The following is a 20,778-nucleotide window of genomic DNA, read 5'->3' on the forward strand; positions in this document are numbered from 1 at the left end:
GCAACAGTTTAACAGAATGCCACAGACTAATCAACCAAACTTTTTGGGTTGGGTTCTCTTTTATAGTCTGCAGGCATTAAATGAAAGAAGTCAGTGTTCCAGCAGAAGGAGACAACGTTTCAGAAAAGGCATTGTAGCAAACCAAAAAAGAAATTTTAAGCGCAGCAGTGTAACCAGCGCACATACCTGTTAGCTCGGGTGAGTTTAAAAGGCTGCTGTTGATAACAAGGGCATTTGCTAAATAGATGGTGTGTGTGCAACAATATACTGAAAGGTCAATTATATTGTGCAGCTTATCTCACCACCTGTAGTTATTTAGGTGAAAGCTCCAAAATGCTTGCCTAATATGTCTGTTTATCCAAAAGGAAGTAGAAAGGGAGAGCTAGAAAGATAGCATTGCATCACATTACATGGCAATGCAATGCACAGTTGCTGAAGTTGAACCAAAATGAGCTTGTAATCTGGCTTCTGCAACTTTGAACATGAAAAATCCAATGAGGAGAAGAAAAGCAGAGCCAAAGAGTCCATCCCAAAATCCGACAAACAAGCAAAATGAACAAAAAACATTGAATTCAATTCTTTCTGATTTTAGAAACTGCATTAAAGAAGGGGTGCACCGGTCCTGGAGATACTGCAATACCAGGTCAATGCGTGGAGTGGACAGAGCAAGCTCTTTTTCCATCTCCCTGTTCTAAAAATCCATTTAATATATGGTCCCCAGATAGGGGACGTATCAGACATTAAACTGATAAGAACAGATACTACACTTGATCTTAGCCAAAAGGCCGAGAAGCGATAACCAGAATTGGTTTCAAACTACGGAGCCACCCAAGGATCCTAAAAAGTCCATTTGTGGAGATGAGCTCCTGGACTCCCGTTAAGAAGACATGTTGTCAACCTCTAGATCCCTTACATGCCTGCACTTTTCGGCTTGCTGCTGCTGCAATCCACGCGTTTTAGATCTGCATAACTCCACCTCTTTAAACACAGCACCTTCACCCCCTGCTGTTCCCACCCGCCTCAACACCGTTGGAAGGGAGGAGAACCAATTAAGGCGGGGGGTGGGGTGGAACGAGCAGCTGTCTACCCTTAGCAGGAGGGCTCCTGATTACATACCTCTCCTGCTGCTGCTGCTGCTGGCTGTCCAGCAGCAGACTGAAGGTGGCTGCTGCTGTGCACAGGTATATAAAGGCTCAGAGCCTATTATGACACGCGCAGCCAGCGTTCCATTGCCACATTCCATCTACTGCAGGCAGGATACCTGGCTGGCTGAATGTCGCTGAGAAGCTCACAGAGACCGCCATAAGCAACAGTTTAACAGAATGCCACAGACTAATCAACCAAACTTTTTGGGTTGGGTTCTCTTTTATAGTCTGCAGGCATTAAATGAAAGAAGTCAGTGTTCCAGCAGAAGGAGACAACGTTTCAGAAAAGGCATTGTAGCAAACCAAAAAAGAAATTTTAAGCGCAGCAGTGTAACCAGCGCACATACCTGTTAGCTCGGGTGAGTTTAAAAGGCTGCTGTTGATAACAAGGGCATTTGCTAAATAGATGGTGTGTGTGCAACAATATACTGAAAGGTCAATTATATTGTGCAGCTTATCTCACCACCTGTAGTTATTTAGGTGAAAGCTCCAAAATGCTTGCCTAATATGTCTGTTTATCCAAAAGGAAGTAGAAAGGGAGAGCTAGAAAGATAGCATTGCATCACATTACATGGCAATGCAATGCACAGTTGCTGAAGTTGAACCAAAATGAGCTTGTAATCTGGCTTCTGCAACTTTGAACATGAAAAATCCAATGAGGAGAAGAAAAGCAGAGCCAAAGAGTCCATCCCAAAATCCGACAAACAAGCAAAATGAACAAAAAACATTGAATTCAATTCTTTCTGATTTTAGAAACTGCATTAAAGAAGGGGTGCACCGGTCCTGGAGATACTGCAATACCAGGTCAATGCGTGGAGTGGACAGAGCAAGCTCTTTTTCCATCTCCCTGTTCTAAAAATCCATTTAATATATGGTCCCCAGATAGGGGACGTATCAGATATTAAACTGATAAGAACAGATACTACACTTGATCTTAGCCAAAAGGCCGAGAAGCGATAACCAGAATTGGTTTCAAACTACGGAGCCACCCAAGGATCCTAAAAAGTCCATTTGTGGAGATGAGCTCCTGGACTCCCGTTAAGAAGACATGTTGTCAACCTCTAGATCCCTTACATGCCTGCACTTTTCGGCTTGCTGCTGCTGCAATCCACGCGTTTTAGATCTGCATAACTCCACCTCTTTAAACACAGCACCTTCACCCCCTGCTGTTCCCACCCGCCTCAACACCGTTGGAAGGGAGGAGAACCAATTAAGGCGGGGGGTGGGGTGGAACGAGCAGCTGTCTACCCTTAGCAGGAGGGCTCCTGATTACATACCTCTCCTGCTGCTGCTGCTGCTGGCTGTCCAGCAGCAGACTGAAGGTGGCTGCTGCTGTGCACAGGTATATAAAGGCTCAGAGCCTATTATGACACGCGCAGCCAGCGTTCCATTGCCACATTCCATCTACTGCAGGCAGGATACCTGGCTGGCTGAATGTCGCTGAGAAGCTCACAGAGACCGCCATAAGCAACAGTTTAACAGAATGCCACAGACTAATCAACCAAACTTTTTGGGTTGGGTTCTCTTTTATAGTCTGCAGGCATTAAATGAAAGAAGTCAGTGTTCCAGCAGAAGGAGACAACGTTTCAGAAAAGGCATTGTAGCAAACCAAAAAAGAAATTTTAAGCGCAGCAGTGTAACCAGCGCACATACCTGTTAGCTCGGGTGAGTTTAAAAGGCTGCTGTTGATAACAAGGGCATTTGCTAAATAGATGGTGTGTGTGCAACAATATACTGAAAGGTCAATTATATTGTGCAGCTTATCTCACCACCTGTAGTTATTTAGGTGAAAGCTCCAAAATGCTTGCCTAATATGTCTGTTTATCCAAAAGGAAGTAGAAAGGGAGAGCTAGAAAGATAGCATTGCATCACATTACATGGCAATGCAATGCACAGTTGCTGAAGTTGAACCAAAATGAGCTTGTAATCTGGCTTCTGCAACTTTGAACATGAAAAATCCAATGAGGAGAAGAAAAGCAGAGCCAAAGAGTCCATCCCAAAATCCGACAAACAAGCAAAATGAACAAAAAACATTGAATTCAATTCTTTCTGATTTTAGAAACTGCATTAAAGAAGGGGTGCACCGGTCCTGGAGATACTGCAATACCAGGTCAATGCGTGGAGTGGACAGAGCAAGCTCTTTTTCCATCTCCCTGTTCTAAAAATCCATTTAATATATGGTCCCCAGATAGGGGACGTATCAGATATTAAACTGATAAGAACAGATACTACACTTGATCTTAGCCAAAAGGCCGAGAAGCGATAACCAGAATTGGTTTCAAACTACGGAGCCACCCAAGGATCCTAAAAAGTCCATTTGTGGAGATGAGCTCCTGGACTCCCGTTAAGAAGACATGTTGTCAACCTCTAGATCCCTTACATGCCTGCACTTTTCGGCTTGCTGCTGCTGCAATCCACGCGTTTTAGATCTGCATAACTCCACCTCTTTAAACACAGCACCTTCACCCCCTGCTGTTCCCACCCGCCTCAACACCGTTGGAAGGGAGGAGAACCAATTAAGGCGGGGGGTGGGGTGGAACGAGCAGCTGTCTACCCTTAGCAGGAGGGCTCCTGATTACATACCTCTCCTGCTGCTGCTGCTGCTGGCTGTCCAGCAGCAGACTGAAGGTGGCTGCTGCTGTGCACAGGTATATAAAGGCTCAGAGCCTATTATGACACGCGCAGCCAGCGTTCCATTGCCACATTCCATCTACTGCAGGCAGGATACCTGGCTGGCTGAATGTCGCTGAGAAGCTCACAGAGACCGCCATAAGCAACAGTTTAACAGAATGCCACAGACTAATCAACCAAACTTTTTGGGTTGGGTTCTCTTTTATAGTCTGCAGGCATTAAATGAAAGAAGTCAGTGTTCCAGCAGAAGGAGACAACGTTTCAGAAAAGGCATTGTAGCAAACCAAAAAAGAAATTTTAAGCGCAGCAGTGTAACCAGCGCACATACCTGTTAGCTCGGGTGAGTTTAAAAGGCTGCTGTTGATAACAAGGGCATTTGCTAAATAGATGGTGTGTGTGCAACAATATACTGAAAGGTCAATTATATTGTGCAGCTTATCTCACCACCTGTAGTTATTTAGGTGAAAGCTCCAAAATGCTTGCCTAATATGTCTGTTTATCCAAAAGGAAGTAGAAAGGGAGAGCTAGAAAGATAGCATTGCATCACATTACATGGCAATGCAATGCACAGTTGCTGAAGTTGAACCAAAATGAGCTTGTAATCTGGCTTCTGCAACTTTGAACATGAAAAATCCAATGAGGAGAAGAAAAGCAGAGCCAAAGAGTCCATCCCAAAATCCGACAAACAAGCAAAATGAACAAAAAACATTGAATTCAATTCTTTCTGATTTTAGAAACTGCATTAAAGAAGGGGTGCACCGGTCCTGGAGATACTGCAATACCAGGTCAATGCGTGGAGTGGACAGAGCAAGCTCTTTTTCCATCTCCCTGTTCTAAAAATCCATTTAATATATGGTCCCCAGATAGGGGACGTATCAGATATTAAACTGATAAGAACAGATACTACACTTGATCTTAGCCAAAAGGCCGAGAAGCGATAACCAGAATTGGTTTCAAACTACGGAGCCACCCAAGGATCCTAAAAAGTCCATTTGTGGAGATGAGCTCCTGGACTCCCGTTAAGAAGACATGTTGTCAACCTCTAGATCCCTTACATGCCTGCACTTTTCGGCTTGCTGCTGCTGCAATCCACGCGTTTTAGATCTGCATAACTCCACCTCTTTAAACACAGCACCTTCACCCCCTGCTGTTCCCACCCGCCTCAACACCGTTGGAAGGGAGGAGAACCAATTAAGGCGGGGGGTGGGGTGGAACGAGCAGCTGTCTACCCTTAGCAGGAGGGCTCCTGATTACATACCTCTCCTGCTGCTGCTGCTGCTGGCTGTCCAGCAGCAGACTGAAGGTGGCTGCTGCTGTGCACAGGTATATAAAGGCTCAGAGCCTATTATGACACGCGCAGCCAGCGTTCCATTGCCACATTCCATCTACTGCAGGCAGGATACCTGGCTGGCTGAATGTCGCTGAGAAGCTCACAGAGACCGCCATAAGCAACAGTTTAACAGAATGCCACAGACTAATCAACCAAACTTTTTGGGTTGGGTTCTCTTTTATAGTCTGCAGGCATTAAATGAAAGAAGTCAGTGTTCCAGCAGAAGGAGACAACGTTTCAGAAAAGGCATTGTAGCAAACCAAAAAAGAAATTTTAAGCGCAGCAGTGTAACCAGCGCACATACCTGTTAGCTCGGGTGAGTTTAAAAGGCTGCTGTTGATAACAAGGGCATTTGCTAAATAGATGGTGTGTGTGCAACAATATACTGAAAGGTCAATTATATTGTGCAGCTTATCTCACCACCTGTAGTTATTTAGGTGAAAGCTCCAAAATGCTTGCCTAATATGTCTGTTTATCCAAAAGGAAGTAGAAAGGGAGAGCTAGAAAGATAGCATTGCATCACATTACATGGCAATGCAATGCACAGTTGCTGAAGTTGAACCAAAATGAGCTTGTAATCTGGCTTCTGCAACTTTGAACATGAAAAATCCAATGAGGAGAAGAAAAGCAGAGCCAAAGAGTCCATCCCAAAATCCGACAAACAAGCAAAATGAACAAAAAACATTGAATTCAATTCTTTCTGATTTTAGAAACTGCATTAAAGAAGGGGTGCACCGGTCCTGGAGATACTGCAATACCAGGTCAATGCGTGGAGTGGACAGAGCAAGCTCTTTTTCCATCTCCCTGTTCTAAAAATCCATTTAATATATGGTCCCCAGATAGGGGACGTATCAGATATTAAACTGATAAGAACAGATACTACACTTGATCTTAGCCAAAAGGCCGAGAAGCGATAACCAGAATTGGTTTCAAACTACGGAGCCACCCAAGGATCCTAAAAAGTCCATTTGTGGAGATGAGCTCCTGGACTCCCGTTAAGAAGACATGTTGTCAACCTCTAGATCCCTTACATGCCTGCACTTTTCGGCTTGCTGCTGCTGCAATCCACGCGTTTTAGATCTGCATAACTCCACCTCTTTAAACACAGCACCTTCACCCCCTGCTGTTCCCACCCGCCTCAACACCGTTGGAAGGGAGGAGAACCAATTAAGGCGGGGGGTGGGGTGGAACGAGCAGCTGTCTACCCTTAGCAGGAGGGCTCCTGATTACATACCTCTCCTGCTGCTGCTGCTGCTGGCTGTCCAGCAGCAGACTGAAGGTGGCTGCTGCTGTGCACAGGTATATAAAGGCTCAGAGCCTATTATGACACGCGCAGCCAGCGTTCCATTGCCACATTCCATCTACTGCAGGCAGGATACCTGGCTGGCTGAATGTCGCTGAGAAGCTCACAGAGACCGCCATAAGCAACAGTTTAACAGAATGCCACAGACTAATCAACCAAACTTTTTGGGTTGGGTTCTCTTTTATAGTCTGCAGGCATTAAATGAAAGAAGTCAGTGTTCCAGCAGAAGGAGACAACGTTTCAGAAAAGGCATTGTAGCAAACCAAAAAAGAAATTTTAAGCGCAGCAGTGTAACCAGCGCACATACCTGTTAGCTCGGGTGAGTTTAAAAGGCTGCTGTTGATAACAAGGGCATTTGCTAAATAGATGGTGTGTGTGCAACAATATACTGAAAGGTCAATTATATTGTGCAGCTTATCTCACCACCTGTAGTTATTTAGGTGAAAGCTCCAAAATGCTTGCCTAATATGTCTGTTTATCCAAAAGGAAGTAGAAAGGGAGAGCTAGAAAGATAGCATTGCATCACATTACATGGCAATGCAATGCACAGTTGCTGAAGTTGAACCAAAATGAGCTTGTAATCTGGCTTCTGCAACTTTGAACATGAAAAATCCAATGAGGAGAAGAAAAGCAGAGCCAAAGAGTCCATCCCAAAATCCGACAAACAAGCAAAATGAACAAAAAACATTGAATTCAATTCTTTCTGATTTTAGAAACTGCATTAAAGAAGGGGTGCACCGGTCCTGGAGATACTGCAATACCAGGTCAATGCGTGGAGTGGACAGAGCAAGCTCTTTTTCCATCTCCCTGTTCTAAAAATCCATTTAATATATGGTCCCCAGATAGGGGACGTATCAGATATTAAACTGATAAGAACAGATACTACACTTGATCTTAGCCAAAAGGCCGAGAAGCGATAACCAGAATTGGTTTCAAACTACGGAGCCACCCAAGGATCCTAAAAAGTCCATTTGTGGAGATGAGCTCCTGGACTCCCGTTAAGAAGACATGTTGTCAACCTCTAGATCCCTTACATGCCTGCACTTTTCGGCTTGCTGCTGCTGCAATCCACGCGTTTTAGATCTGCATAACTCCACCTCTTTAAACACAGCACCTTCACCCCCTGCTGTTCCCACCCGCCTCAACACCGTTGGAAGGGAGGAGAACCAATTAAGGCGGGGGGTGGGGTGGAACGAGCAGCTGTCTACCCTTAGCAGGAGGGCTCCTGATTACATACCTCTCCTGCTGCTGCTGCTGCTGGCTGTCCAGCAGCAGACTGAAGGTGGCTGCTGCTGTGCACAGGTATATAAAGGCTCAGAGCCTATTATGACACGCGCAGCCAGCGTTCCATTGCCACATTCCATCTACTGCAGGCAGGATACCTGGCTGGCTGAATGTCGCTGAGAAGCTCACAGAGACCGCCATAAGCAACAGTTTAACAGAATGCCACAGACTAATCAACCAAACTTTTTGGGTTGGGTTCTCTTTTATAGTCTGCAGGCATTAAATGAAAGAAGTCAGTGTTCCAGCAGAAGGAGACAACGTTTCAGAAAAGGCATTGTAGCAAACCAAAAAAGAAATTTTAAGCGCAGCAGTGTAACCAGCGCACATACCTGTTAGCTCGGGTGAGTTTAAAAGGCTGCTGTTGATAACAAGGGCATTTGCTAAATAGATGGTGTGTGTGCAACAATATACTGAAAGGTCAATTATATTGTGCAGCTTATCTCACCACCTGTAGTTATTTAGGTGAAAGCTCCAAAATGCTTGCCTAATATGTCTGTTTATCCAAAAGGAAGTAGAAAGGGAGAGCTAGAAAGATAGCATTGCATCACATTACATGGCAATGCAATGCACAGTTGCTGAAGTTGAACCAAAATGAGCTTGTAATCTGGCTTCTGCAACTTTGAACATGAAAAATCCAATGAGGAGAAGAAAAGCAGAGCCAAAGAGTCCATCCCAAAATCCGACAAACAAGCAAAATGAACAAAAAACATTGAATTTAATTCTTTCTGATTTTAGAAACTGCATTAAAGAAGGGGTGCACCGGTCCTGGAGATACTGCAATACCAGGTCAATGCGTGGAGTGGACAGAGCAAGCTCTTTTTCCATCTCCCTGTTCTAAAAATCCATTTAATATATGGTCCCCAGATAGGGGACGTATCAGATATTAAACTGATAAGAACAGATACTACACTTGATCTTAGCCAAAAGGCCGAGAAGCGATAACCAGAATTGGTTTCAAACTACGGAGCCACCCAAGGATCCTAAAAAGTCCATTTGTGGAGATGAGCTCCTGGACTCCCGTTAAGAAGACATGTTGTCAACCTCTAGATCCCTTACATGCCTGCACTTTTCGGCTTGCTGCTGCTGCAATCCACGCGTTTTAGATCTGCATAACTCCACCTCTTTAAACACAGCACCTTCACCCCCTGCTGTTCCCACCCGCCTCAACACCGTTGGAAGGGAGGAGAACCAATTAAGGCGGGGGGTGGGGTGGAACGAGCAGCTGTCTACCCTTAGCAGGAGGGCTCCTGATTACATACCTCTCCTGCTGCTGCTGCTGCTGGCTGTCCAGCAGCAGACTGAAGGTGGCTGCTGCTGTGCACAGGTATATAAAGGCTCAGAGCCTATTATGACACGCGCAGCCAGCGTTCCATTGCCACATTCCATCTACTGCAGGCAGGATACCTGGCTGGCTGAATGTCGCTGAGAAGCTCACAGAGACCGCCATAAGCAACAGTTTAACAGAATGCCACAGACTAATCAACCAAACTTTTTGGGTTGGGTTCTCTTTTATAGTCTGCAGGCATTAAATGAAAGAAGTCAGTGTTCCAGCAGAAGGAGACAACGTTTCAGAAAAGGCATTGTAGCAAACCAAAAAAGAAATTTTAAGCGCAGCAGTGTAACCAGCGCACATACCTGTTAGCTCGGGTGAGTTTAAAAGGCTGCTGTTGATAACAAGGGCATTTGCTAAATAGATGGTGTGTGTGCAACAATATACTGAAAGGTCAATTATATTGTGCAGCTTATCTCACCACCTGTAGTTATTTAGGTGAAAGCTCCAAAATGCTTGCCTAATATGTCTGTTTATCCAAAAGGAAGTAGAAAGGGAGAGCTAGAAAGATAGCATTGCATCACATTACATGGCAATGCAATGCACAGTTGCTGAAGTTGAACCAAAATGAGCTTGTAATCTGGCTTCTGCAACTTTGAACATGAAAAATCCAATGAGGAGAAGAAAAGCAGAGCCAAAGAGTCCATCCCAAAATCCGACAAACAAGCAAAATGAACAAAAAACATTGAATTCAATTCTTTCTGATTTTAGAAACTGCATTAAAGAAGGGGTGCACCGGTCCTGGAGATACTGCAATACCAGGTCAATGCGTGGAGTGGACAGAGCAAGCTCTTTTTCCATCTCCCTGTTCTAAAAATCCATTTAATATATGGTCCCCAGATAGGGGACGTATCAGATATTAAACTGATAAGAACAGATACTACACTTGATCTTAGCCAAAAGGCCGAGAAGCGATAACCAGAATTGGTTTCAAACTACGGAGCCACCCAAGGATCCTAAAAAGTCCATTTGTGGAGATGAGCTCCTGGACTCCCGTTAAGAAGACATGTTGTCAACCTCTAGATCCCTTACATGCCTGCACTTTTCGGCTTGCTGCTGCTGCAATCCACGCGTTTTAGATCTGCATAACTCCACCTCTTTAAACACAGCACCTTCACCCCCTGCTGTTCCCACCCGCCTCAACACCGTTGGAAGGGAGGAGAACCAATTAAGGCGGGGGGTGGGGTGGAACGAGCAGCTGTCTACCCTTAGCAGGAGGGCTCCTGATTACATACCTCTCCTGCTGCTGCTGCTGCTGGCTGTCCAGCAGCAGACTGAAGGTGGCTGCTGCTGTGCACAGGTATATAAAGGCTCAGAGCCTATTATGACACGCGCAGCCAGCGTTCCATTGCCACATTCCATCTACTGCAGGCAGGATACCTGGCTGGCTGAATGTCGCTGAGAAGCTCACAGAGACCGCCATAAGCAACAGTTTAACAGAATGCCACAGACTAATCAACCAAACTTTTTGGGTTGGGTTCTCTTTTATAGTCTGCAGGCATTAAATGAAAGAAGTCAGTGTTCCAGCAGAAGGAGACAACGTTTCAGAAAAGGCATTGTAGCAAACCAAAAAAGAAATTTTAAGCGCAGCAGTGTAACCAGCGCACATACCTGTTAGCTCGGGTGAGTTTAAAAGGCTGCTGTTGATAACAAGGGCATTTGCTAAATAGATGGTGTGTGTGCAACAATATACTGAAAGGTCAATTATATTGTGCAGCTTATCTCACCACCTGTAGTTATTTAGGTGAAAGCTCCAAAATGCTTGCCTAATATGTCTGTTTATCCAAAAGGAAGTAGAAAGGGAGAGCTAGAAAGATAGCATTGCATCACATTACATGGCAATGCAATGCACAGTTGCTGAAGTTGAACCAAAATGAGCTTGTAATCTGGCTTCTGCAACTTTGAACATGAAAAATCCAATGAGGAGAAGAAAAGCAGAGCCAAAGAGTCCATCCCAAAATCCGACAAACAAGCAAAATGAACAAAAAACATTGAATTCAATTCTTTCTGATTTTAGAAACTGCATTAAAGAAGGGGTGCACCGGTCCTGGAGATACTGCAATACCAGGTCAATGCGTGGAGTGGACAGAGCAAGCTCTTTTTCCATCTCCCTGTTCTAAAAATCCATTTAATATATGGTCCCCAGATAGGGGACGTATCAGATATTAAACTGATAAGAACAGATACTACACTTGATCTTAGCCAAAAGGCCGAGAAGCGATAACCAGAATTGGTTTCAAACTACGGAGCCACCCAAGGATCCTAAAAAGTCCATTTGTGGAGATGAGCTCCTGGACTCCCGTTAAGAAGACATGTTGTCAACCTCTAGATCCCTTACATGCCTGCACTTTTCGGCTTGCTGCTGCTGCAATCCACGCGTTTTAGATCTGCATAACTCCACCTCTTTAAACACAGCACCTTCACCCCCTGCTGTTCCCACCCGCCTCAACACCGTTGGAAGGGAGGAGAACCAATTAAGGCGGGGGGTGGGGTGGAACGAGCAGCTGTCTACCCTTAGCAGGAGGGCTCCTGATTACATACCTCTCCTGCTGCTGCTGCTGCTGGCTGTCCAGCAGCAGACTGAAGGTGGCTGCTGCTGTGCACAGGTATATAAAGGCTCAGAGCCTATTATGACACGCGCAGCCAGCGTTCCATTGCCACATTCCATCTACTGCAGGCAGGATACCTGGCTGGCTGAATGTCGCTGAGAAGCTCACAGAGACCGCCATAAGCAACAGTTTAACAGAATGCCACAGACTAATCAACCAAACTTTTTGGGTTGGGTTCTCTTTTATAGTCTGCAGGCATTAAATGAAAGAAGTCAGTGTTCCAGCAGAAGGAGACAACGTTTCAGAAAAGGCATTGTAGCAAACCAAAAAAGAAATTTTAAGCGCAGCAGTGTAACCAGCGCACATACCTGTTAGCTCGGGTGAGTTTAAAAGGCTGCTGTTGATAACAAGGGCATTTGCTAAATAGATGGTGTGTGTGCAACAATATACTGAAAGGTCAATTATATTGTGCAGCTTATCTCACCACCTGTAGTTATTTAGGTGAAAGCTCCAAAATGCTTGCCTAATATGTCTGTTTATCCAAAAGGAAGTAGAAAGGGAGAGCTAGAAAGATAGCATTGCATCACATTACATGGCAATGCAATGCACAGTTGCTGAAGTTGAACCAAAATGAGCTTGTAATCTGGCTTCTGCAACTTTGAACATGAAAAATCCAATGAGGAGAAGAAAAGCAGAGCCAAAGAGTCCATCCCAAAATCCGACAAACAAGCAAAATGAACAAAAAACATTGAATTCAATTCTTTCTGATTTTAGAAACTGCATTAAAGAAGGGGTGCACCGGTCCTGGAGATACTGCAATACCAGGTCAATGCGTGGAGTGGACAGAGCAAGCTCTTTTTCCATCTCCCTGTTCTAAAAATCCATTTAATATATGGTCCCCAGATAGGGGACGTATCAGATATTAAACTGATAAGAACAGATACTACACTTGATCTTAGCCAAAAGGCCGAGAAGCGATAACCAGAATTGGTTTCAAACTACGGAGCCACCCAAGGATCCTAAAAAGTCCATTTGTGGAGATGAGCTCCTGGACTCCCGTTAAGAAGACATGTTGTCAACCTCTAGATCCCTTACATGCCTGCACTTTTCGGCTTGCTGCTGCTGCAATCCACGCGTTTTAGATCTGCATAACTCCACCTCTTTAAACACAGCACCTTCACCCCCTGCTGTTCCCACCCGCCTCAACACCGTTGGAAGGGAGGAGAACCAATTAAGGCGGGGGGTGGGGTGGAACGAGCAGCTGTCTACCCTTAGCAGGAGGGCTCCTGATTACATACCTCTCCTGCTGCTGCTGCTGCTGGCTGTCCAGCAGCAGACTGAAGGTGGCTGCTGCTGTGCACAGGTATATAAAGGCTCAGAGCCTATTATGACACGCGCAGCCAGCGTTCCATTGCCACATTCCATCTACTGCAGGCAGGATACCTGGCTGGCTGAATGTCGCTGAGAAGCTCACAGAGACCGCCATAAGCAACAGTTTAACAGAATGCCACAGACTAATCAACCAAACTTTTTGGGTTGGGTTCTCTTTTATAGTCTGCAGGCATTAAATGAAAGAAGTCAGTGTTCCAGCAGAAGGAGACAACGTTTCAGAAAAGGCATTGTAGCAAACCAAAAAAGAAATTTTAAGCGCAGCAGTGTAACCAGCGCACATACCTGTTAGCTCGGGTGAGTTTAAAAGGCTGCTGTTGATAACAAGGGCATTTGCTAAATAGATGGTGTGTGTGCAACAATATACTGAAAGGTCAATTATATTGTGCAGCTTATCTCACCACCTGTAGTTATTTAGGTGAAAGCTCCAAAATGCTTGCCTAATATGTCTGTTTATCCAAAAGGAAGTAGAAAGGGAGAGCTAGAAAGATAGCATTGCATCACATTACATGGCAATGCAATGCACAGTTGCTGAAGTTGAACCAAAATGAGCTTGTAATCTGGCTTCTGCAACTTTGAACATGAAAAATCCAATGAGGAGAAGAAAAGCAGAGCCAAAGAGTCCATCCCAAAATCCGACAAACAAGCAAAATGAACAAAAAACATTGAATTCAATTCTTTCTGATTTTAGAAACTGCATTAAAGAAGGGGTGCACCGGTCCTGGAGATACTGCAATACCAGGTCAATGCGTGGAGTGGACAGAGCAAGCTCTTTTTCCATCTCCCTGTTCTAAAAATCCATTTAATATATGGTCCCCAGATAGGGGACGTATCAGATATTAAACTGATAAGAACAGATACTACACTTGATCTTAGCCAAAAGGCCGAGAAGCGATAACCAGAATTGGTTTCAAACTACGGAGCCACCCAAGGATCCTAAAAAGTCCATTTGTGGAGATGAGCTCCTGGACTCCCGTTAAGAAGACATGTTGTCAACCTCTAGATCCCTTACATGCCTGCACTTTTCGGCTTGCTGCTGCTGCAATCCACGCGTTTTAGATCTGCATAACTCCACCTCTTTAAACACAGCACCTTCACCCCCTGCTGTTCCCACCTGCCTCAACACCGTTGGAAGGGAGGAGAACCAATTAAGGCGGGGGGTGGGGTGGAACGAGCAGCTGTCTACCCTTAGCAGGAGGGCTCCTGATTACATACCTCTCCTGCTGCTGCTGCTGCTGGCTGTCCAGCAGCAGACTGAAGGTGGCTGCTGCTGTGCACAGGTATATAAAGGCTCAGAGCCTATTATGACACGCGCAGCCAGCGTTCCATTGCCACATTCCATCTACTGCAGGCAGGATACCTGGCTGGCTGAATGTCGCTGAGAAGCTCACAGAGACCGCCATAAGCAACAGTTTAACAGAATGCCACAGACTAATCAACCAAACTTTTTGGGTTGGGTTCTCTTTTATAGTCTGCAGGCATTAAATGAAAGAAGTCAGTGTTCCAGCAGAAGGAGACAACGTTTCAGAAAAGGCATTGTAGCAAACCAAAAAAGAAATTTTAAGCGCAGCAGTGTAACCAGCGCACATACCTGTTAGCTCGGGTGAGTTTAAAAGGCTGCTGTTGATAACAAGGGCATTTGCTAAATAGATGGTGTGTGTGCAACAATATACTGAAAGGTCAATTATATTGTGCAGCTTATCTCACCACCTGTAGTTATTTAGGTGAAAGCTCCAAAATGCTTGCCTAATATGTCTGTTTATCCAAAAGGAAGTAGAAAGGGAGAGCTAGAAAGATAGCATTGCATCACATTACATGGCAATGCAATGCACAGTTGCTGAAGTTGAACCAAAATGAGCTTGTAATCTGGCTTCTGCAACTTTGAACATGAAAAATCCAATGAGGAGAAGAAAAGCAGAGCCAAAGAGTCCATCCCAAAATCCGACAAACAAGCAAAATGAACAAAAAACATTGAATTCAATTCTTTCTGATTTTAGAAACTGCATTAAAGAAGGGGTGCACCGGTCCTGGAGATACTGCAATACCAGGTCAATGCGTGGAGTGGACAGAGCAAGCTCTTTTTCCATCTCCCTGTTCTAAAAATCCATTTAATATATGGTCCCCAGATAGGGGACGTATCAGATATTAAACTGATAAGAACAGATACTACACTTGATCTTAGCCAAAAGGCCGAGAAGCGATAACCAGAATTGGTTTCAAACTACGGAGCCACCCAAGGATCCTAAAAAGTCCATTTGTGGAGATGAGCTCCTGGACTCCCGTTAAGAAGACATGTTGTCAACCTCTAGATCCCTTACATGCCTGCACTTTTCGGCTTGCTGCTGCTGCAATCCACGCGTTTTAGATCTGCATAACTCCACCTCTTTAAACACAGCACCTTCACCCCCTGCTGTTCCCACCCGCCTCAACACCGTTGGAAGGGAGGAGAACCAATTAAGGCGGGGGGTGGGGTGGAACGAGCAGCTGTCTACCCTTAGCAGGAGGGCTCCTGATTACATACCTCTCCTGCTGCTGCTGCTGCTGGCTGTCCAGCAGCAGACTGAAGGTGGCTGCTGCTGTGCACAGGTATATAAAGGCTCAGAGCCTATTATGACACGCGCAGCCAGCGTTCCATTGCCACATTCCATCTACTGCAGGCAGGATACCTGGCTGGCTGAATGTCGCTGAGAAGCTCACAGAGACCGCCATAAGCAACAGTTTAACAGAATGCCACAGACTAATCAACCAAACTTTTTGGATTGGGTTCTCTTTTATAGTCTGCAGGCATTAAATGAAAGAAGTCAGTGTTCCAGCAGAAGGAGACAACGTTTCAGAAAAGGCATTGTAGCAAACCAAAAAAGAAATTTTAAGCGCAGCAGTGTAACCAGCGCACATACCTGTTAGCTCGGGTGAGTTTAAAAGGCTGCTGTTGATAACAAGGGCATTTGCTAAATAGATGGTGTGTGTGCAACAATATACTGAAAGGTCAATTATATTGTGCAGCTTATCTCACCACCTGTAGTTATTTAGGTGAAAGCTCCAAAATGCTTGCCTAATATGTCTGTTTATCCAAAAGGAAGTAGAAAGGGAGAGCTAGAAAGATAGCATTGCATCACATTACATGGCAATGCAATGCACAGTTGCTGAAGTTGAACCAAAATGAGCTTGTAATCTGGCTTCTGCAACTTTGAACATGAAAAATCCAATGAGGAGAAGAAAAGCAGAGCCAAAGAGTCCATCCCAAAATCCGACAAACAAGCAAAATGAACAAAAAACATTGAATTCAATTCTTTCTGATTTTAGAAACTGCATTAAAGAAGGGGTGCACCGGTCCTGGAGATACTGCAATACCAGGTCAATGCGTGGAGTGGACAGAGCAAGCTCTTTTTCCATCTCCCTGTTCTAAAAATCCATTTAATATATGGTCCCCAGATAGGGGACGTATCAGATATTAAACTGATAAGAACAGATACTACACTTGATCTTAGCCAAAAGGCCGAGAAGCGATAACCAGAATTGGTTTCAAACTACGGAGCCACCCAAGGATCCTAAAAAGTCCATTTGTGGAGATGAGCTCCTGGACTCCCGTTAAGAAGACATGTTGTCAACCTCTAGATCCCTTACATGCCTGCACTTTTCGGCTTGCTGCTGCTGCAATCCACGCGTTTTAGATCTGCATAACTCCACCTCTTTAAACACAGCACCTTCACCCCCTGCTGTTCCCACCCGCCTCAACACCGTTGGAAGGGAGGAGAACCAATTAAGGCGGGGGTGGGGTGGAACGAGCAGCTGTCTACCCTTAGCAGGAGGGCTCCTGATTACATACCTCTCCTGCTGCTGCTGCTGCTGGCTGTCCAGCAGCAGACTGAAGGTGGCTGCTGCTGTGCACAGGTATATAAAGGCTCAGAGCCTATTATGACACGCGCAGCCAGCGTTCCATTGCCACATTCCATCTACTGCAGGCAGGATACCTGGCTGGCTGAATGTCGCTGAGAAGCTCACAGAGACCGCCATAAGCAACAGTTTAACAGAATGCCACAGACTAATCAACCAAACTTTTTGGGTTGGGTTCTCTTTTATAGTCTGCAGGCATTAAATGAAAGAAGTCAGTGTTCCAGCAGAAGGAGACAACGTTTCAGAAAAGGCATTGTAGCAAACCAAAAAAGAAATTTTAAGCGCAGCAGTGTAACCAGCGCACATACCTGTTAGCTCGGGTGAGTTTAAAAGGCTGCTGTTGATAACAAGGGCATTTGCTAAATAGATGGTGTGTGTGCAACAATATACTGAAAGGTCAATTATATTGTGCAGCTTATCTCACCACCTGTAGTTATTTAGGTGAAAGCTCCAAAATGCTTGCCTAATATGTCTGTTTATCCAAAAGGAAGTAGAAAGGGAGAGCTAGAAAGATAGCATTGCATCACATTACATGGCAATGCAATGCACAGTTGCTGAAGTTGAACCAAAATGAGCTTGTAATCTGGCTTCTGCAACTTTGAACATGAAAAATCCAATGAGGAGAAGAAAAGCAGAGCCAAAGAGTCCATCCCAAAATCCGACAAACAAGCAAAATGAACAAAAAACATTGAATTCAATTCTTTCTGATTTTAGAAACTGCATTAAAGAAGGGGTGCACCGGTCCTGGAGATACTGCAATACCAGGTCAATGCGTGGAGTGGACAGAGCAAGCTCTTTTTCCATCTCCCTGTTCTAAAAATCCATTTAATATATGGTCCCCAGATAGGGGACGTATCAGATATTAAACTGATAAGAACAGATACTACACTTGATCTTAGCCAAAAGGCCGAGAAGCGATAACCAGAATTGGTTTCAAACTACGGAGCCACCCAAGGATCCTAAAAAGTCCATTTGTGGAGATGAGCTCCTGGACTCCCGTTAAGAAGACATGTTGTCAACCTCTAGATCCCTTACATGCCTGCACTTTTCGGCTTGCTGCTGCTGCAATCCACGCGTTTTAGATCTGCATAACTCCACCTCTTTAAACACAGCACCTTCACCCCCTGCTGTTCCCACCCGCCTCAACACCGTTGGAAGGGAGGAGAACCAATTAAGGCGGGGGGTGGGGTGGAACGAGCAGCTGTCTACCCTTAGCAGGAGGGCTCCTGATTACATACCTCTCCTGCTGCTGCTGCTGGCTGTCCAGCAGCAGACTGAAGGTGGCTGCTGCTGTGCACAGGTATATAAAGGCTCAGAGCCTATTATGACACGCGCAGCCAGCGTTCCATTGCCACATTCCATCTACTGCAGGCAGGATACCTGGCTGGCTGAATGTCGCTGAGAAGCTCACAGAGACCGCCATAAGCAACAGTTTAACAGAATGCCACAGACTAATCAACCAAACTTTTTGGGTTGGGTTCTCTTTTATAGTCTGCAGGCATTAAATGAAAGAAGTCAGTGTTCCAGCAGAAGGAGACAACGTTTCAGAAAAGGCATTGTAGCAAACCAAAAAAGAAATTTTAAGCGCAGCAGTGTAACCAGCGCACATACCTGTTAGCTCGGGTGAGTTTAAAAGGCTGCTGTTGATAACAAGGGCATTTGCTAAATAGATGGTGTGTGTGCAACAATATACTGAAAGGTCAATTATATTGTGCAGCTTATCTCACCACCTGTAGTTATTTAGGTGAAAGCTCCAAAATGCTTGCCTAATATGTCTGTTTATCCAAAAGGAAGTAGAAAGGGAGAGCTAGAAAGATAGCATTGCATCACATTACATGGCAATGCAATGCACAGTTGCTGAAGTTGAACCAAAATGAGCTTGTAATCTGGCTTCTGCAACTTTGAACATGAAAAATCCAATGAGGAGAAGAAAAGCAGAGCCAAAGAGTCCATCCCAAAATCCGACAAACAAGCAAAATGAACAAAAAACATTGAATTCAATTCTTTCTGATTTTAGAAACTGCATTAAAGAAGGGGTGCACCGGTCCTGGAGATACTGCAATACCAGGTCAATGCGTGGAGTGGACAGAGCAAGCTCTTTTTCCATCTCCCTGTTCTAAAAATCCATTTAATATATGGTCCCCAGATAGGGGACGTATCAGATATTAAACTGATAAGAACAGATACTACACTTGATCTTAGCCAAAAGGCCGAGAAGCGATAACCAGAATTGGTTTCAAACTACGGAGCCACCCAAGGATCCTAAAAAGTCCATTTGTGGAGATGAGCTCCTGGACTCCCGTTAAGAAGACATGTTGTCAACCTCTAGATCCCTTACATGCCTGCACTTTTCGGCTTGCTGCTGCTGCAATCCACGCGTTTTAGATCTGCATAACTCCACCTCTTTAAACACAGCACCTTCACCCCCTGCTGTTCCCACCCGCCTCAACACCGTTGGAAGGGAGGAGAACCAATTAAGGCGGGGGGTGGGGTGGAACGAGCAGCTGTCTACCCTTAGCAGGAGGGCTCCTGATTACATACCTCTCCTGCTGCTGCTGCTGCTGGCTGTCCAGCAGCAGACTGAAGGTGGCTGCTGCTGTGCACAGGTATATAAAGGCTCAGAGCCTATTATGACACGCGCAGCCAGCGTTCCATTGCCACATTCCATCTACTGCAGGCAGGATACCTGGCTGGCTGAATGTCGCTGAGAAGCTCACAGAGACCGCCATAAGCAACAGTTTAACAGAATGCCACAGACTAATCAACCAAACTTTTTGGGTTGGGTTCTCTTTTATAGTCTGCAGGCATTAAATGAAAGAAGTCAGTGTTCCAGCAGAAGGAGACAACGTTTCAGAAAAGGCATTGTAGCAAACCAAAAAAGAAATTTTAAGCGCAGCAGTGTAACCAGCGCACATACCTGTTAGCTCGGGTGAGTTTAAAAGGCTGCTGTTGATAACAAGGGCATTTGCTAAATAGATGGTGTGTGTGCAACAATATACTGAAAGGTCAATTATATTGTGCAGCTTATCTCACCACCTGTAGTTATTTAGGTGAAAGCTCCAAAATGCTTGCCTAATATGTCTGTTTATCCAAAAGGAAGTAGAAAGGGAGAGCTAGAAAGATAGCATTGCATCACATTACATGGCAATGCAATGCACAGTTGCTGAAGTTGAACCAAAATGAGCTTGTAATCTGGCTTCTGCAACTTTGAACATGAAAAATCCAATGAGGAGAAGAAAAGCAGAGCCAAAGAGTCCATCCCAAAATCCGACAAACAAGCAAAATGAACAAAAAACATTGAATTCAATTCTTTCTGATTTTAGAAACTGCATTAAAGAAGGGGTGCACCGGTCCTGGAGATACTGCAATACCAGGTCAATGCGTGGAGTGGACAGAGCAAGCTCTTTTTCCATCTCCCTGTTCTAAAAATCCATTTAATATATGGTCCCCAGATAGGGGACGTATCAGATATTAAACTGATAAGAACAGATTTTTTTTTATCGAAAGCCCGAATTCGTGTACAAAACCCGAGTGCGCTTAAAAAAGTGACAAGTGCCACAAAAAAAGTGCACTAGGATGCTGGTCTTCTTGAAACCCTCTCCAAAAGGAGAAGGGTCCCCCAAACCATTCCCCGTCCCTCCGAGCCAAAAGGCCACAGCGAGGAACAGGGACAAAAAGCCACCTCCAGCCGAAGCCAGAGGCGACCCAATCTTACCCCCAGCACCTGCCCGAGTTCTCACCCGAGCAAGGCACTGGGAGCCAAAGACTGTGCTCCCCTCCCAGAAGAGGGGAGCCAACAACGCTCTCCTCCCGAAAGAGGAGAGCCAGGGGGGTTCAGGGGGGAGCGGAACCTGATGGCCACACACTCCCCCCCTAGACCTGCCAAGAGAGGAACCCGTAAGGGAACCGCATCCCAACAAAAT

General features: G+C 45.1%; 15 non-coding genes and 1 pseudogene across 15 annotated transcripts; all 16 read right to left on the reverse strand.

Annotated features, from left to right (window-relative positions):
* Positions 1–606: 606 nt before the first annotated feature.
* On the reverse strand, positions 607–797 carry LOC141246475 (U2 spliceosomal RNA). The gene has a single exon (XR_012310061.1). It is a non-coding gene; the product is annotated as a U2 spliceosomal RNA (small nuclear RNA).
* A 1,115-nt stretch (positions 798–1,912) lies between these two features.
* On the reverse strand, positions 1,913–2,103 carry LOC141246456 (U2 spliceosomal RNA). Its single transcript, XR_012310043.1, has one exon. It is a non-coding gene; the product is annotated as a U2 spliceosomal RNA (small nuclear RNA).
* A 1,115-nt stretch (positions 2,104–3,218) lies between these two features.
* On the reverse strand, positions 3,219–3,409 carry LOC141246457 (U2 spliceosomal RNA). The gene has a single exon (XR_012310044.1). It is a non-coding gene; the product is annotated as a U2 spliceosomal RNA (small nuclear RNA).
* Positions 3,410–4,524: 1,115 nt separating this feature from the next.
* Positions 4,525–4,715, reverse strand: LOC141246458 (U2 spliceosomal RNA). Its single transcript, XR_012310045.1, has one exon. It is a non-coding gene; the product is annotated as a U2 spliceosomal RNA (small nuclear RNA).
* A 1,115-nt stretch (positions 4,716–5,830) lies between these two features.
* LOC141246459 (U2 spliceosomal RNA) lies at positions 5,831–6,021 on the reverse strand. The gene has a single exon (XR_012310046.1). It is a non-coding gene; the product is annotated as a U2 spliceosomal RNA (small nuclear RNA).
* Positions 6,022–7,136: 1,115 nt separating this feature from the next.
* On the reverse strand, positions 7,137–7,327 carry LOC141246461 (U2 spliceosomal RNA). Its single transcript, XR_012310048.1, has one exon. It is a non-coding gene; the product is annotated as a U2 spliceosomal RNA (small nuclear RNA).
* Positions 7,328–8,442: 1,115 nt separating this feature from the next.
* On the reverse strand, positions 8,443–8,633 carry LOC141246463 (U2 spliceosomal RNA). The gene has a single exon (XR_012310049.1). It is a non-coding gene; the product is annotated as a U2 spliceosomal RNA (small nuclear RNA).
* A 1,115-nt stretch (positions 8,634–9,748) lies between these two features.
* Positions 9,749–9,939, reverse strand: LOC141246464 (U2 spliceosomal RNA). The gene has a single exon (XR_012310050.1). It is a non-coding gene; the product is annotated as a U2 spliceosomal RNA (small nuclear RNA).
* Positions 9,940–11,054: 1,115 nt separating this feature from the next.
* Positions 11,055–11,245, reverse strand: LOC141246465 (U2 spliceosomal RNA). The gene has a single exon (XR_012310051.1). It is a non-coding gene; the product is annotated as a U2 spliceosomal RNA (small nuclear RNA).
* Positions 11,246–12,360: 1,115 nt separating this feature from the next.
* LOC141246466 (U2 spliceosomal RNA) lies at positions 12,361–12,551 on the reverse strand. Its single transcript, XR_012310052.1, has one exon. It is a non-coding gene; the product is annotated as a U2 spliceosomal RNA (small nuclear RNA).
* A 1,115-nt stretch (positions 12,552–13,666) lies between these two features.
* On the reverse strand, positions 13,667–13,857 carry LOC141246467 (U2 spliceosomal RNA). The gene has a single exon (XR_012310053.1). It is a non-coding gene; the product is annotated as a U2 spliceosomal RNA (small nuclear RNA).
* Positions 13,858–14,972: 1,115 nt separating this feature from the next.
* Positions 14,973–15,163, reverse strand: LOC141246468 (U2 spliceosomal RNA). The gene has a single exon (XR_012310054.1). It is a non-coding gene; the product is annotated as a U2 spliceosomal RNA (small nuclear RNA).
* A 1,115-nt stretch (positions 15,164–16,278) lies between these two features.
* On the reverse strand, positions 16,279–16,469 carry LOC141246469 (U2 spliceosomal RNA). Its single transcript, XR_012310055.1, has one exon. It is a non-coding gene; the product is annotated as a U2 spliceosomal RNA (small nuclear RNA).
* Positions 16,470–17,583: 1,114 nt separating this feature from the next.
* Positions 17,584–17,774, reverse strand: LOC141246470 (U2 spliceosomal RNA). Its single transcript, XR_012310056.1, has one exon. It is a non-coding gene; the product is annotated as a U2 spliceosomal RNA (small nuclear RNA).
* A 1,112-nt stretch (positions 17,775–18,886) lies between these two features.
* On the reverse strand, positions 18,887–19,077 carry LOC141246471 (U2 spliceosomal RNA). Its single transcript, XR_012310057.1, has one exon. It is a non-coding gene; the product is annotated as a U2 spliceosomal RNA (small nuclear RNA).
* A 1,115-nt stretch (positions 19,078–20,192) lies between these two features.
* Positions 20,193–20,373, reverse strand: LOC141246480 (U2 spliceosomal RNA; annotated as a pseudogene).
* Positions 20,374–20,778: the final 405 nt, after the last annotated feature.

This window comes from Phyllobates terribilis, unplaced genomic scaffold (assembly GCF_046119375.1).
Source record: "Phyllobates terribilis strain yellow unplaced genomic scaffold, ASM4611937v1 Scaffold_2556__1_contigs__length_124230, whole genome shotgun sequence".
NCBI classification, from domain to species: domain Eukaryota; kingdom Metazoa; phylum Chordata; class Amphibia; order Anura; family Dendrobatidae; genus Phyllobates; species Phyllobates terribilis.